The sequence below is a fragment of the Poromitra crassiceps genome (genome assembly GCF_964638095.1).
Source record: "Poromitra crassiceps genome assembly, chromosome: 7".
NCBI lineage: Eukaryota > Metazoa > Chordata > Actinopteri > Beryciformes > Melamphaidae > Poromitra > Poromitra crassiceps.
Window position 1 is genome coordinate 485,122 of NC_139628.1, and position 17,779 is coordinate 502,900.

Consider the following 17,779-nt stretch of genomic DNA (forward strand, 5'->3'; position numbering starts at 1 on the left):
TTATCTATTAACTTCCTATCTACCAAAGCAACTGTCAATATATTTACTTTAAATTCCTATTTTCAACTCCTATAATTTGGTCAGCTAATTTAGCTATTTACCTATTTAGAAATCCTATAGCACTTTATTTATAATTACTTTAGACTATATAAACTAATTCTACATCCTGGATAAGATCAAATTCAGCTAATCATGGGTTAATCCCAGTCTGAACTGGATTTAAACATCATACAGCCCAAACCACTACCTCTTAGTCTAAAACCACTCTATTGAGTGTAAAAAGAGAAGAGGATAGTTCCTTATGGTTAAATTCAACAAATCAGAGAAAACCTCACCTTGTTTAATCAGGAGGAGGAAACTCTTATCAATTACCAATTATTAACTAATTTGACTATACATTTATTTTCCATTCTATAGTTGCAGTAGTAATAATAGGCTGATATTTATCTAAATATTATATAGCTCCCTTATTGTGTAGCAAGTAATGCAAATTGAAGTTTATTCAACACACCAAAATACAACATCTCACCCCATTCCATTACTGTTCTAGACACAGTCTATCATAAGATAACCAATATATATTCTACTGAGCATCTAATATTCCCAAAGACCAACGCCGGGCCGTCTGAGATTCGAACCCGGGACCTCTCTTCTCATATGGGCTGTGTCCTTGAGCCTGTCCTCATTTCTGGGGGAAAAAGGTTAGCACATCGAATGTATAGTCTAAACTTTATTTCATATCAGATATCAAAACCCACTCAGTCAATCAGTAGGATATATATGAATACAATGTTATGATCCTTCTCACCAAAACTTTGCATCCTGTGGTGCTTTGTGGAATGTGCCTCCCCCCCCTGTTGATGTTCTGCAGCCATTTGTCTTAGAGAAAAGCCATAAACTCTGTGTTGTTTTCCAGTCCTATCCCACAGTGACTAAGTGACTGAGCAGAGACATTAAAAGAATGTCCTTTTGTCAGCCGATCTCCGTGACCTCTGCCCCGACCATATCCTAAATGACCGTCCTTGTGCAGCTTATCCACCCGGCCATCCGAGACCCTGTGTAATGTTCTCCAGACCTTCCTTAAACAAGGCTTAAAGTAACAGCTTGTCACACACAAAACATTGTTCAATTTCCACTAAACCCTCTACTGGTTAATCCCCAAGGCCAGCACGTCTCCCAATAGAAAGGGGGAAAGTTCATTTAACACAAACTCACAGCAGCTCCTCAGGGACCTAGAACAGAACATTTAAAACATAATTAAAGATATATTTGAATTAACAAATGATAAGTCCATCTCTGTAATTGTATATTTTCATATCAGCATTCAAGGCCGCCCTGCTGAAGTATCCGCCTCTTGTTGAGTCCAATCTGGGCCTATGGGGAAATGTTTGATCAAAAAACCAGAGATTGGGGAGAGAAATCCTATCAGATTACACTGTTGTGATGTCATTATTCAGTGTCTTCTCCTCTTCTCTGCAGCATTACTCAATTTACCCTCAGGAATCAGGGACAGTGATAGCCTACCTGCTATTCCTCCCATATATCCAGGGCCAGATTAATAGTACCATGGGCCCCCGGGGCTATTCATTTTCTAAGCTATTCATTTAGCCTTTTAGTCATAAAGATTATATCTTCCAGACTGAAATGTTATAACAGAAGTGGGGTATTGGCCAGAATTACATGAACATTTGGACACTTATTCAGCGGGTATTTTGCATGTTGCGTTCAGGTGCACTTTAAAAATTATTTTTTTATTTTTTTATTTTTTACATCTCTTGCCACCAGGGGGTGCTGCAGCACCCACTGCACCCAGCTTCCCGCGCCCTTGGCCAACATTGTGTGTTCCTCCCTTCCCCTTCCTCCTGCTCCTCTCCTTTTTTCTCCCTCCTCACTGCTACTTGTCTCATCTCCTTCGTTTATTCAGCTTTCTGTCTAGATAGATAGATAGATAGATAGATAGATAGAGTACTTTATTCATCCCCGAGGGGAAATTCTGGCGTTACAGCAGCAGTAGCATCAATGACAGCAACAAGAGCATCAATGACAAGAGCATCAATGACATTAAACAATTAGACAATAAAAAAAGTTACACAAATAAAAAAAGTTACACAACTAAGGTAAGGTGCAGAAACAGCAGTATTAAAATATTGCAATAAGAAAAGAAACAAACCAATACGCGAAAATATACAATATACAATCTATACCACTTTACTTCCACCGCCTTTACATCTTACGTTTCCCAGAAACTGTAGGTAAATTAAATCAAATCAACTAAAAACTCCTAAATAGTATTGAAATAATACTATTATTTATATTTCTATTATTTCTATAACTAAACTAAAGCTGTAGTTTGTTATTTATATAATGATTGATATGACTATACATACTATACATAGTGAGTGTGCAATGTGGGCATGTGCACAGTGCATTGGATTCAATGTTCAGGAGGGCAGGAGGGGAGGGGGCGGTAGGGAGAGGAGGGCCCTCCTCTCTCTGCGTGTCCAGGAGTTATTGTAAATTGTTATTGCGGTGGGTACGAAAGACCTCCTGTAACGCTCCTTGCTGCAGGGAAGCTGACGGAGCCTCTGACTGAAACCGCTCCGTTGTCCAGCCAGCAGGTCATAAAGGGGGTGTGTCGTGTCATCCATGATTTTGAGTATTTTTTGTAACATCCTTCCCTCCACAACCACCTCCAGGGGCTCCAGAGTGGTCCCCAGCACAGAGCCCGCTCTCCTAAAAAGTTTGTTCAGTTTGTTAGAGTCGCTGGCTCTGATGCAGTTGCCCCAGCAGGTGGCTGCAAAGAGAATTGCGCTTGCTACCACAGACTGATAAAAGATATGCAGCATCTTGCTGCACACGTTGAAGGATCTGAGCCTCCTCAGGAAATAGAGTCTGCTCTGCCCCTTCTTGTAGACAGCCTCGGTGTTGCATCTCCAGTCCAGTTTTTTGTCCAGGTGAACGCCCAGGTATTTATAGCTGTCCACACTCACCACCTCCTCACCCCCGATGGAGATAGGGTTCGGCTCAGTGCTGGTCCTCCTGAAGTCCACAACCATCTCCCTGGTTTTGGACACGTTAAGGAGGAGGTGGTTTTCTCCGCACCAGTCCACAAAGCGGCTCACCAGATCCCTGTACTCCTCCTCCTCTCCATCTCTGACACACCCCACAACTACAGAGTCATCTGAATATTTCTGCAGATGACAGGATGTTGAGTTGTATTGGAAGTCAGAGGTGTATAGGATGAAGAGGAAAGGTGAGAAGACAGTCCCCTGTGGTGCTCCTGTGCTGCTGACCACCCGGTCGGACACACATCCCTTCAGTCGCACAAACTGTGGTCTGTCTGTCAGGTAGTCGATAATCCAGGAGGTTGTGGAGGCGCCTGCATCCTTTGAAGCTTCTCATGCAGTAGTGCAGGCTGGATGGTGTTGAAAGCACTGGAGAAATCAAAGAACATCATCCTCACAGTGCTGCCTGCTGTGTTGAGGTGAGAGTGGGCTCGCTGGAGCAGGTAGATGATGGCGTCGTCGACTTCAACCCTGGGGCGGTACGCAAATTGCAGTGGGTCCAGGTAGGTGTCCACCTGGGGTCTGAGATGAGCCAGCATCAGTCTCTCCAGGACCTTCATGATGTGTGATGTCAAGGCCACCGGTCGAAAGTCATTCAGGGCAGATGGAGAGGGCTTCTTAGGAACCGGAACAAGGCAGGAGGTCTTCCACAGCACCGGAACCCTCTCCTGGCTCAGGCTAAGGTTGAAGAGGTGCTGTAGAACCCCACATAGCTGTTCTGCACAGGTCTTCAGGACCCTGGGGCAGATACCATCCGGACCAGCTGCCTTGTTCTGGTTTAGCCTCCACAGCTGCCGCCTCACCTGTTTGTTGGTGACAGACAGTCTGGTGGTGGGGGTAGAGGGGGGATCAGCGGGTGGGGATGGTGGTGCTTCTTGAAGTCTCTGTTGGGAGGGGGGAGGGTCGTAAGGGGGGGGAGTGGTGGCCCTGAGTGAGCTGGTTGAGAGAGAGGAAAGAGAGTGAAACGACTGTGGGGGCAGGGAGGCAGGGGGGGGCAGAGTGGCTGGGGGCAGAGGGTGAGCCAGCTGAGGGTCCTGTGCCGCTGAATCTGTTGAAAAAGTTGTTCAGCTCGTTTGCTCTGTCCAGGTTACCCTCAGCCTGATCCCCCTTTGCTTTGAATCCCGTTATCTTCTTCATACCAGACCAAACTTCCCGAGTGTTGTTCTGAAGCTTGTTTTCCAGCTTTTTCCTATATGTCTCCCTGCCCTCCTTCAGCCTGACTTTCAGCTCTCTCTGTGTGCTCCTCAATAATTCCCTGTCCCCCTCCCTGAAGGCTCTCTTCTTTTTGTTCAAGAGCTCCTTCAGCTCACTGGTGATCCAAGGCTTATTATTGGGGAAGCATCGTACAGACTTGGTGGGAATTATGTTATCAACGCAGAATTTAATATAATCTGTTACGCAGTCATTCATGGCGTTGATGTCCTCTCCATGTGGCTCACAGAGCACATTCCAGTCAGTGATTTGGAAGCATCCCTGTAGAGTCTCACTTGTGTCCTGTGACCACCTTTTCACAGTCCTTGAGGTTACAGTCTGCCGTTTAACAATGGGTGTGTATTGGGGGGTGAGACACACCAGATTGTGGTCGGATCTCCTGAGGGGGGGTAGGGGAGTGGAGATGTATGCATCTCTAACGTTTGCATAGAGTAAATCTAGTGTTTTATTTCCTCTAGTGTGGCATGTAACGTATTGCTTGAAGTTAGGGAGTGTTGTGTTGTCTAGTAGTACCACAGGTCAAGATCATGCAAAGCAACTTCACTGCATCTAGACTGCTGTCTTTAACGTCACCGTGCTATACCGTTATCTACCTCAATTATGGCTCCTAAATTCCCACATCGCCCTGCTGTAAATTACCCATGTGTAATACATATTTGAAAGCTGTGGTGCAAACGAAAAGGTGGGAGGAGGTAGGAAGGAGAGGATGGTATGGCAAGTATGAACGGACGGGGGAGAGTTTCAAGCAGAAGAGTTTCATTTAAAAACAGGAAGGGTGGATGAGAAGAAGTAACAAAGAAAGGAGACTGTTTGCTAAATGAGTTGTGACACTTTGGGGCCCCTTCTCCTTCCTCTATCTGCTTTACATAATCCTCAGGATATTATGACACAAACTGCGTCTAAAGACGTCAATTCAAATAGTAACGTAGAGTGCCTGTTATGGCCAATTTTGATGGCTTTCCAATGTCCATTCGCCATAATACACAGGTAGGTTGGTTGGAGTGATCTTACGCAGACCAATGACATCAATGATGGATTGTCCAGACAGTGTATTGCAGTTTGTTGGTTGTTTATTGTAAAAGATGTCATACCATTTGTTTCGTGTTTGTTTCCAGTTTGTTTCCAGTTTCTGTGGTCTGTCTGGTCTGTTGTGTGGTCTGTCTGGTCTGGTAAGAACTGTGTAAGCTCCACCTCACCTGTGCCTAATGATTTCCCTCCTGTTACCTGTGCTTTATATACACCTCTGTGATCCCATTACCGCCACCAAGTGTCTAAAAATAGTAGTGCAGGATAATCTATAGAAAATAATAGGACATGCCAACAACATACATAAATGGCTTCTACACACCGGCCCCTAATTGTCTTAAGTATAACGAAACAATTACCAATAAATAATAAAGGAGCTATATTTCTACATAACTTTTTTCTTTTTCTTTTTTAATACATTTTTCAAAAAAGGTATGTAGTATGTGTTGGTATTTAATCTTTTTTTTTCTTTTTTTTTTCTTTTTTCTTTTTTCTTAAATGGCCAGAGGCTGCTAGCACAAGCCATATGAAATTTGGTGTTAACCACCAGTCCTTGCTGAACCTAGGTCCCTAGGTCTCAGCTTCTTGGAGCAGACATATCTTTGTTATTGGTCTTTCCAAAATGTTGTTCTTTGTTTGAAGTCGAACTGTGCGCACAAGACCTTGTGCATCTGATTTGCTCTCCAGTATTCTGCCCATTAACCAGGAGCCTCGTGGTGCAGTGGAATCAACCACCACAACAATGTCACCAGGAGTGAAACTTCTTTTTACTGTTGACCACCGTTGGCGCTCTTCGATTAGAGGTAAGTATTCTTGTGTCCACCGTTTCCAAAACAGATCTGCCATGTACTGCACCTGTCTCCATCTGCGTTTGATGTACAAATCCTGTTTTACAAAAAGTCCAGGTGGTATTATTGGCTTTGTTTTCAACAGAAGGAGGTGGTTTGGGGTAAGTGCTTCCAGGTCCATTGGATCTTCAGAAATCTTGGTAATGGGTCGATCATTTAGAATTGCTTCAACTTCACACATTAGTGTTTGCAATCCTTCATCGTCCAGAACTTGCTGGTTAAGAACAGAGCGTAGCACATTTCGAACCATGCGGATCAGTCGTTCCCAAACACCGCCGTTCTGGGGGGCGAGAATGTTGCATGTACATTGTGCAATGTACATTCATCCGGTATTCAACAAGATCCTGCTGCACATCTCCATCCGGCCACCAGAGGAAACGCAGATAGTCGATGTGTTTTTCTGATACTTTGACTTGGTGAAACATTGCTTTGATGTTAGCCATCAAAGCAACTGGTTCTTGTCTGAATCTGATGAGAACTCCGATGAGTGAGTTGGTAAGGTCTGGACCCTGCAGCAGTTGGCAGTTAAGTGATGTTCCCTTAAAAACTGCACCACAGTCAAAGACCACTCTTAAGGTTCCTTTCTTTGAGTGATACACCCCGTGGTGTGGGATGTACCAGAGTTCTCCATCACTTCGATTCAGCTGTTTGACTGGTATCATTTCTGCATAACCATTATCAATCATTTCTGTGAGGAAAGCTGTATATTCATCATGAAACTTCTCATTCTTGCCAAACTTGCGTTTCAAGCTCTGGATGCGCTGCTCTGCAATGCAACGGTTATTTGGCATGCTGGGATTTTCTTGTTTGAAAGGTAAGTCTAAGCAGTAGTGTCCATCTGTCATCTTTGCAGAATGATTCATAATATCCAAGAATTTTACATCTTCTCTGGACATTTCCTCTGTTTCCTTGCTTGTTCTTTCACTGAAGTCATGATTGTACTGTTTGACCAGTAGTTCTTCCAGGTTTACGATGGATATTCGATTGACAGCAGCAGCAGGGCAGCCATTTTCATCCCTGATGTCATTGTCTCCTCTCAGGGGTAGGGATGGGAATCGAGAACCGGTTCTTGTTGAGAACCGGGTCCCAGTGGATCGATTCCTTGGAATCGTTAGCCAACGTCCTGAACGATTCCACTATCGATTCCATGCGCGATGACGTCACACGCTGCGACACGCACGCAACGCAGCCTTGTTTTGTTTCCAGCCACCATGGCGTCTAGGCAGAAGCAAAACGATGACCACAGTGCCACTTGCAATGCTTGCAAAACCTCTATTTCTTCAAAGGGGGGAAATACTAGCAATATGCAGAAACATTTGTCCACACAGCATGCAATAATTTTGGAGGAATGTCACGTTTTTGATGTGCTACGGAGTGACGATAACATGGCTAACAGCAGCGCGGCTAACAGCAGCGCGGCTAACGTTAGCGCGTCATCTGTTAATATGGAGAGTAAACTCCTCCAGACCCTGTCTATTGTGTAAACCAGATTTCACCAATACTCCATTTCCATCCATTTAATTGAGAGGATGATGACGTTCAGAGTCAGACTGGTTCAGGGGCTGGTAGTCGCTTTGGGTCAGAGGCTGCAGCGAGTACTTCTTGTGCAGCTCTAGGCTAGAGCCTCTAGCCCCTCCATTCACCCAGGCAGCTGGGAAGAGTAAAATGACCGAGGCGAGGGTAAACGAATGTCCCCGAGCAGTGACTAAGTTTGTCTGACATGCCAGCTAAAGTAAAATGTCCAAAGTTGCATGTTGTCATTCTAACCACTAGTTCTGTTTCATTCATTCCCACTATATATTTTCTATGGGGAGATGACAAAGATGCTCAACCCAAAATACAAACCCCCAAACAGAGCCAGTTTAACAGACACACTGGTCCCTGCTTGGTATGGGATTGAAAAGAGCAATCTGATCCCAGAGCTGAATAATAATACATAATTATAATAATAATAATCTAAAAGAAAATTAATGTTAATAAACCCGTTTGTACTCTTTTTTTTCCCCCCCTTGCCCAATGAGAATCGATAAGAGAATCGATAAGGAATCGGATCGATAAGCAGAATCGAAAATGGAATCGGAATCGCTAAAATCTTATCAATTCCCATCCCTACTCAGGGGACCATAGATGACCCACCCCAATAGGGTCCTCACAGCATATGGTCCATCCTCTTGGCTGTTGACCAGCTCCCACGGTTCCAATACCTTTGAAGCATTTGTTCCAATTAGTAAGTCAATGCCAGAGTTTATTTCATGAATTCTTACGTCTTTCAAGTAAGGCCAGTGTGACAGGTCTTCTTGTCTGGGAATGTTGGTCTGGGAAACAGGCGTAGTCTTGTGTGTGTACACATCAGTTAGTTGAATGAAATTGTTGTTGTCCAGACTTGATATTTCCAAACCTGAGATATGATGACTGGTCACAGGCTTCATTTGATTCATGGTACGTAAAAGAACATTGGTCTTTCGTCCTGTTATGTTCAGCCTTCTCATTAAGCTTTCTGTGCAAAAGGTAGCATTGCTTCCCTGGTCAAGAAAGGCGTATGTCTGTAACACTGTCTCCCCCTTGTGGCTCTTTACTTGTACTGGAACAATGGAGAAGATGCATGTTTCATTACCGGCCCCAATGTGCCCACAAGTATGAGGTGAGAGAACAACATTACTCCCAAATGATTTCTCATTCTGTTCTTTGTGCTCTGGTTTCTTTTCTTTGTCCTTTTGTTCAATGTGAAGGATTTCAGGATGATTTTGTTTGCACACATCACATGTTAAACGACTCTTGCAGTCCTTGCTTATGTGTCCTTTTTTCAAACATGCAAAACAGACTCCCTTTGCCTTTAAGAAGTCTATTTTTTCTCTGTGCATCTTCTTCCTGATCTGTGGGCACCGCACCAATGTGTGACCACTCCTATTACAGAACAAACAAGAACTTTGAGAATTGTAAGTAAACATATTTCTTTTCATTCCATTAGGTGTCATATTTTCCTGCGTTGATGTGTCCACAGGTGTAACAGTTGTTGCAAAACTGCTTCGTCTTGGTCTTGACTGTTCCCTTGGTTTAGCAAAGCTTTTGACAGTTGTAATTGGCTTAGCATCCTGGATGTTTCCAAAAAGTGGATCTGACAGTATCTTCACTTGTCTCTCTATGAAGTCTACCAGGTCAGAAAATTTTGCTCTTTGTCCATGCTGCTCCTGTAACTGACACGCCCTGTTCCTCCACTTGTCCCTGAGCTTGTAAGGCAGTTTCAGAAGGATGATCTTCATATTGGAAGCAACATTCATTTCATCCATATAGGCAAGATGTTCCATTGCATTGCAACAACCTCTAAGAAACAGGGAAAACGCTTGCAGTGTTTTCACATCCTCTGACTTGATCGCTGACCAGGCAAATGCTTTGTCCATATATGCCGTGGCAATCTTATGCTCATTACCAAAATGTTCTTTCAGCAGATCTTTTGCTTTTTTATAGCCTTGGGCTGGAGGTAAATGTTGGCAGCTTTGGATTAAGTCTTTTGGATGCCCTCTAGTGTACTGTCCTAGAAAATGCAAGCAGTCACTGTCATCATCAGTCCTTCTTTCCACTCCTCTTTCAAATGCTTTGATGAAAACTTCATACTGTAAAGGATCACCATCATAAACAGGTATGTCTCGTGGTGGTAAAGTAGAAGACAGATTTTGTTGCGCAAGAAGAGCAGTGATGTCCTTTTGCCTCTGCATTATGTTATACATATCACCTTGGTTACCAGCATTCATCAGTAGAGGGGATGTAGTGTCAACATGAACCTGCACACCTTTTTGCATATGACCTTGGTTACCATCATTCAGTACACTTTGGCTTTGTGAGTATTGAGTTTTATGGGTGACATGAGGTTTACTAGGTGGTCCAGAAGTTGATGGCTTTGGTCTAACAACCGGTTGCTGAGAGGAAGAGTCAGTTTCCATCCACATATTTTGTTTTTGTTGCACTTGAACAGGTTGATATTCCTTTGCCTGTGGATTTAATGTATCCGATTGATTGATTTTGAGCAGTTCCTCTTCTCAAATAGGAGTTCATCCCATCAGAAACTCGAGAGCTGCTTCTTGATCCCTTGCTCTGAAATACATTAATTTTTGCATTGGTTGCTGCCAGTTCAGTCTCTAGTGCCAGCTGTTCTTTCTTTCTTTTCAAGTCTTCTTCCTTTCTTTCCAAGTCTTCTTTCTTTTCAAGTCTTCTTCCTGTGCCTCAAGGTCATGCTTTTTCTGCAGGGCAGCAACTCGTTCCATTAGAGCAGCCTTTTCTGCCTCAGCTTTAATGCAAGCAGAGGATGTTGAAGATGTACTTGATTTTGATGTACGTGATGAAGAAGCAGATTTGTGCTTTGATCCAGCTTTTGATAGATTTGACACACTGTCATCAGGTCCAATATCATCCTGTCCAACATCATCATTTATAATACTTGTTTGTATGGCACTTTCAACAGTGGGGTGTGTTTGGTGTCCAACATCAGATAACCATGCATTTACATCTTGTACAAAACCATAAAAAGTTTCCATTTTCCTTTGAAACCACTGAGTTTGCGTTTCAACTTCATTTTCAGGCAGTGGTAAATTCATCAATGTGTCATGGTTTTCTTTGGCTTCTTCACAGAACTTGATTAGCTTATCATAGTTAGATTTGACTTCAGTTGCATTTTCATTTGATTTCATGAGCTCTTTCATCATTTCCATTGATTTGTTAGCTGCTTTGCAACTCAAGTTTCTTGTCTTTTGACTCTTTTCAATCAACAATTGCAAGCCTTTCACCGTAGGTTTAGCAACTCTTTTTTCCTTTGCAGAATCCTTTCCACCATCTTCTTGTGGCTCAGCATCAGACTTGACACCAGACATATTTGCTGTCCCTTTAAGACTCCTTAGTGTGCTACAGTAGAATGTCTGTCAAACTGCTGAGATTGTCTCATTCAGTCAATCAACTCCATTATATTAGCCGTTTTCCAATACAGCTGTTCATAGCTTCTCCAATAAAGCTTAATGTTCGCACACATACTGTACCCACTGGCTCTCCATGCACTTTGACTTGTGTTGGTCAATGGTTTCCAATCTCCATGGCAGGTTAGCAGCACAGCAGATGATTTCCATCAGTCAATGTGCAGTTGATTGGCAATTGGTGGTATCCACAGCAGCAGCAGTCAATCAGCAGCAGCATTCAGTCACAATTTGTTTCCTTCCAGCAGCACAGCAGCATGTAAAGAAAACAATCCCATTTGTTCCACAAGCTCCATTTTCACTCATAGAGCTAGTTCTTACTTAATGTTATGGCCAATTTTGATGGCTTTCCAATGTCCATTCGCCATAATACACAGGTAGGTTGGTTGGAGTGATCTTACGCAGACCAATGACATCAATGATGGATTGTCCAGACAGTGTATTGCAGTTTGTTGGTTGTTTATTGTAAAAGATGTCATACCATTTGTTTCGTGTTTGTTTCCAGTTTGTTTCCAGTTTCTGTGGTCTGTCTGGTCTGTTGTGTGGTCTGTCTGGTCTGTTGTCTGGTCTGGTAAGAACTGTGTAAGCTCCACCTCACCTGTGCCTAATGATTTCCCTCCTGTTACCTGTGCTTTATATACACCTCTGTGATCCCATTACCGCCACCAAGTGTCTAAAAATAGTAGTGCAGGATAATCTATAGAAAATAATAGGACATGCCAACAACATACATAAATGGCTTCTACAGTGCCATTGACGTCTAAAGACGTCAATTGCGTTTTTTGACGGTGGAACGTGGATCAAAGCCTGATGCATCTGCTGTAAAAGTATGGGGGATTTTGAAGGTGTATAAGCTATTTTACGGACCCAGGTGGCGACAGTGCTCTCCGGATTAGAGAAAGATGAGAAAAAAGAGTAGAAGAAGCCGTGGGGAAACGGAAACCGATGCATGCTGTAACGTTAGCTGTGAACAGCAGCCAATCTGCTCCCACAATAGACTACTTGCACAACTCCACTACTTCCTGAAATGAGTAGGGCATCTTGGTTTCCTGTCCTACACTATTGGATGAACTGATTAATGTCAGGTGTGCCTGACTGCTGCGGTCACAACAACAGTGATCAGGCACACCTGACATTAATCAGTTCATCCAATAGTGTAGGGCCCAATTCCAATTCGCCCCCTTACTGACTCAAGCCCTTAGAGGCGCGTTCACGTGAAGGGAGTGAGGGTTTAGGGATGTCCCACGGTGAAATCGCAAAGTGAACGAGGGCTCAGAGTGAGCCCTTTCTGCCCCCTTACCGTAAGGGAGCAGCTATGGCCACTTAGGCAAAGGGAATTGCCCACAATGCATAGCGTTGTGAGGTATAAAACGGGGAAGGCTGCAAATATCAGTCAAAAAAATAAAAGAACACACGCGTGAAACGAACGCGGTGTTTGCGAGTGCACTGGAATGCCTTAATTGACAATGAAACATTACATTAATAGGGATTTCAGATTAGACAAAAATATTATATCAGAGGAATGCAAGTAGTTATTTTACACAATCCTAGAATAATCATCAATCATTTCTATTACAATTGCAATCACAACTTTTTTGATGAATGAGAAATAGTTTTACCGAATCTGTATTGTACAGTATTGACATTGTGTATAATGTCATTATTATGCTTATTTTAATTATAATTCCACATGTTGCAGATTTTGCAGTAGGCTACATTTATTTTTAAATTACCTGTTGTCCACTCTGTAGAGCTAGAGCCTGGATGAGAACACTCATCAGGGAGTCTATCCCTCAAACACTTTAGGCGTCTTGACAATAAACAATATATAGCGAGCCCCAAACCTGCCAGAGTCAACATCATCTTGTCAAGTGCAAAGGGCTCTGCTGTCCCAATCCTCATATTTATCCAATGTGGATCCCTTCCACACTTGATGACTCAACCACTTTCAGATGGCGGCCATTAGAGGGACTGAGGGTTCAGGGCTTGAGTGTTTAGGGGGCGGATTGGAATTGGGCCTAGGACAGGAAACCAAGATGCCCTACTCATTTCAGGAAGTAGTGGAGTTGTGCAAGTAGTCTATTGAGCCTTTCTGTCTCTGTTGCGATAGTTTCTCCATATGATTAGTTGCCAGAAAAGGAGCACCCGACACCAGCGTCTTTCTGAAAAGTTAAATTATTCTCAGCTGGAAGCGCTGGGAGCCGGCGCACAAAAACGGCAGAGCGCTGTGAAAATAGACGCTGGGTGCAGTGCACTTTGAAACGTGCAGCAGAAAATTCGTGCAGCAGAGAGCCACCAGAGACACTCCCACGGAGGAGGAGTTTGCAGTTGAGGGGGGTGGGGCACGCAGGGCACCATACAACACCGACCCAGACAGCAGGCTCGATGGACAGATTGGCAAACACAAGCTAGAATACCTGATGCCCACCAGCAGTAAATCAAGACCAGCAAGAAGGTGTAGGGTCTGCGCACGCAGGGGCCAGCGCTGCTGGTTTCAGCTAAAAAATATTATTTTGCCATTAAAATTCCTTTGTTTTTGCTGTTTTATTGAAGGAAATTACTCTTCAGATATTTGAGGTGTCACTACATCAGAAAATATTAGCTTCAGAGTCAGTGATGTGCTTGAAATGCTTCATTTCACAAAAGGTTCTAGTTTGAAACATCTGTTTTTGGTGAAACCAACCTATCTTCTACTGCTGATAACTAAAGAATGGAAAATGATATAAATAAACTTTTTTTTGCTGATGATACAAGAGAGTCATCGTTCTTTGGGCGTGTTCGGTGTTTACATAATAGGCTCGGATGACAGGCTAGGATGACAGAGGATGACGAGAAACGCATCAAGCTGAGCGCCCATTGGTTCAACACAGGTGCATCACAAACCCACAGTGAAGTGTAGAAACTTCAATTTTATATCTATTCCAAGCTGTCACTCCATATTTGACATAAATACCACCTGGAATGCCTACATTAAAATTAAAATAAGGAATCTGAAGATCTGTGTTATTTGAGCAGTGAGTGTGGGTGGCGCTAATGCATGTTTTAATTTGTTTACAAACCGCTGTTAAACCAAACTGTAGAAGAAGAAAAGCAGCAGCGAGTGTCCTGCGGGGGTGTTCGACTTGTTGACGCCTCGCCTGACTGTGCTCGCCTGCTCTCGTCTGCTTTCCAGGCGAGGCGGCAGTCATCTCAAACGAGCCTAATATCACACACTATTCTGTGGGTCTTGAGAAATCACTGAAAACGCTCTGAAAGGGCTGGCACTGGGAGCGTCTGTTTTCCAGAAATGGCTGCCAGCCAATGAGTTAATGGTCACCTTGTATACAGTAGTAACAAGGCATTCCACAGGAAGTCAAATGGTTAAATAAGATTGCTTTATGTAGGGGAGAGCAGGGCATGTGGTCACACTTTTCGCTCATTGGTGTATTTCTCACTAGTGCATTTGAGAAACAATATTTTTCGGGCACACTATAATAACTGTACACTACGAAACACTAAATAGGCTACTTAGTTATTCAATAACTGATGCGGACATTCCTTTCTTTACCTTGAGTCTCTTTTAGTCCAGCACTAGTTTTTTCAACTGGTGTGGGGATGTGTGGGGATGTTACAGTATTTAGGGCCCCAACCCTACATTTCTGACAAAATGTTCCATAGGTTTATGGGCAATTAGAGTGTACAGGTGAGTTTATTTCTTGTTATTGTGCTGTTGGCCTTGAGTGTTCACGTGGCTGTGTTGTAAATCCTGTTGAGATGCAGGTGAGTGTCTTAGTCATTATTCTGGCCTTGTGTGTGCGCTGTGAGGGGAGCCCTTCATGCAACCAGGCCCAGGGGCCCATCATGTCATAATCCACCTATGTTTATCAGAGCAAAACTTGACCAGGTCACTCCTAATATTGCCCCTCCATGTCTTTGTATTTATGTTGTTTTCAGATGTTATACAGGCTGTGGAAACAAATGTCAACAAAGAGGAAATAATCAATCAACAAATCTATCTATCTATCTATATATCTATCTATCTATCTATCTATCTATCTATCTATCAAATAACATTTGAATAGGCCCAATTATTTCATGGGATTATCAACCTAATACTGCAGTAATCTAATATTGACATAGAAGATTAATTAGGGTAGAAAATGATGCGATCATGCTGCCAAGCTAGCATCACTTAGTCAGCATGTATTTTCAGTTGATCTAAGTGCTGTTAGAATCACATGGGTTCAGTGTCAAAGTGGGGCTTCTCTACCTGTTAAAAGGGTACAAGTCAAGTTACAGCCTGTTGTCAGCAAACAAAACCCTACTTTTACTCTCAGGGCTTTGTCTTTATGTTTAATTAAAACTTATGGGTCATGATTTCAGTTGTGTCCTTTTGGCACTGAAAAGATCTCACTGTGACTGAGACATCTCAGTTGATAATACTCATTTTCCCCCAAAATCACACTTACTTTGGCTCCAAGCCATCGGTATACTGTATATATATATATACCAGAGGAGGTTTTTCCAGTGAGGCATAGGAGGATGGTCCTCCTCTATTAGATTGGGGATTTTATATTAAAAAATATCTAATTTTTTATTTTTATTTTTATATTTTTCATTTTTCATTTTTCATATTTTTTTTTTATAATAAAATATCAATCAAATGTGTTTTTTCTTATGTGCAGACGCTAATTTTTTCATTCATTATATTCTTAAAATGCTTCAACAACAGTGACCTGTAGGGCACTGATGGAAAGGAGAGCTCCTTGCAGACGAGTCACTCTGGCCCTGGTCCCAGCCTGGAGTAGGTAGTTAAAAAAACATTCGCCCTGTGGGCGTTTATTTATTTGGTAATTTATCTAATGAAAAAATATGATTGGTTGAAAAACACTTGCAATTCACAGAGAACACGTGAGAGTGATGTGTTTTCCAACCAATCAGAGCGGAACACGCCCTTAGCCTGGTGAAACCAGGTGAAACCTAATTGGTTGTTGGTTGGATAGATTGCTAGATTGACATTGTATCGTCGACTGGTCTCTCACGCTGAATCAAATAGGAAGTGAAATCCACTTTGCTGTGATGACCCATGTGATGACCTGGAATGATTTACGACATTTACTGACGACAGTAGCAGCATATTATATTTCCCCCTTATTTTTATTTACTTTTTATCAATCAGTAAGTGTTCACAAGCCAGACAGTCGTTGCATTGGATTACGACCCAAAACGAGTTTCGAGTTGCGGGAGCCTTGCGGTGCGCGATACTGGGATATTTGCAATGTCAGAAAACTGGAATATTTGCAACGTCTCGGCTGCAGCGGTTCCACTACAGACGGCATGGATATACAAGTAAGTCAATTGATTTCAAGTTATCCGGGCCTTCTATTAAATTCGACGTGGAAATGGTTCACCGAGCAGCGCTATTTTTGTCGTATTGAAGTTTAATGCTGTAATTTTTTATAATAAAACCTGCAACCTTAAATTCCCACATTTTTTAACTGAATTTGGCCTGTAAATCGATGGCTGACAGCGAGCTCATTTTTAAAGCGTGAGTGGTGATCTTTATACCATATGAAAGTAGAAGAAATAAGGAATCGATTGGGACAAAGCATGTCAACCTAGCATGTCGGGAAGGGGGGGTAAATAACGCTCCAAAGTTGATGAATTGGAATGTAACTAAACGAGTATGTTGATATAGTGCAGGGGAAGGCACATTCTCGTTCCAGATGCAATAAAGTGTAATTTAACGCTATTTGACAACAGTTTCGGCCATAGACTTTGTCAAGTATCATACAAACAGTGCAAGACAACCATTATAAAGACAGGTGGGCTGATTGAATGGACAACACCTGTCTTGTGAAAGCACACCTGAGTGTGATTACAATGACATCATAGGATCAGTCATGCAGTAATAGGCTACATTTTCGGTACTGGTGCAGATTAATCAAAACATTGATGTCACAGGTAGGCTGTATACCATAATATATCATGAATCTATGTGAATAAATAGATTTATATAAATAGTAATCACAGCCTAATGCATAGAGATAAATCCTGAAACGTTCTCACAACAGTTCTAGCCTAAGCCAGTGGTTTTCAAAGTGGGGTCCCCAGCAAAAAGGGGGGATAATCTATTTTCACTATAATTCCATGCCATCCATAAGTAACACAATCTAAGATAGTGTAGAAGTGAGTAACTAGGCTAATTATAACCATAACAGCACAAATAATTGACAAAAATATCAAAATATACAGTATTTACTCTGAGAAATGAAATAATGAGAAAAGGAACAATTATTGATGGTTAAAACTGAATAATGACAACACAACAGTCTAATCCTAATGCTAATTTAAAATGAGATTTGGGCGTTTTGGGCAAAAGAGAAGAAAAAAACGGCCACATTTTTTTTGACATCTTTACACATGTCAGCCTCTGATGCATTATTCACTTTATTTGAAGTCACTGATGCAAGGATCCATTGTCTTATGGATCTGCAATAATCACATATCTTTTCTGGGCCTGCTATCACAAAATATGTGTAGGTCAAACTAAACGTTTTGTATACTCATTCAATAAAGAGGAAGGAAGCAGCGATGGTCTAAACTAAGTTGGAAAAACATACTGCCATGGTGTGAATTCTTTCTCACCGCAGCTCTCTGTCTGTCTCTTCCTGCACAGAGGGTTTAAGCT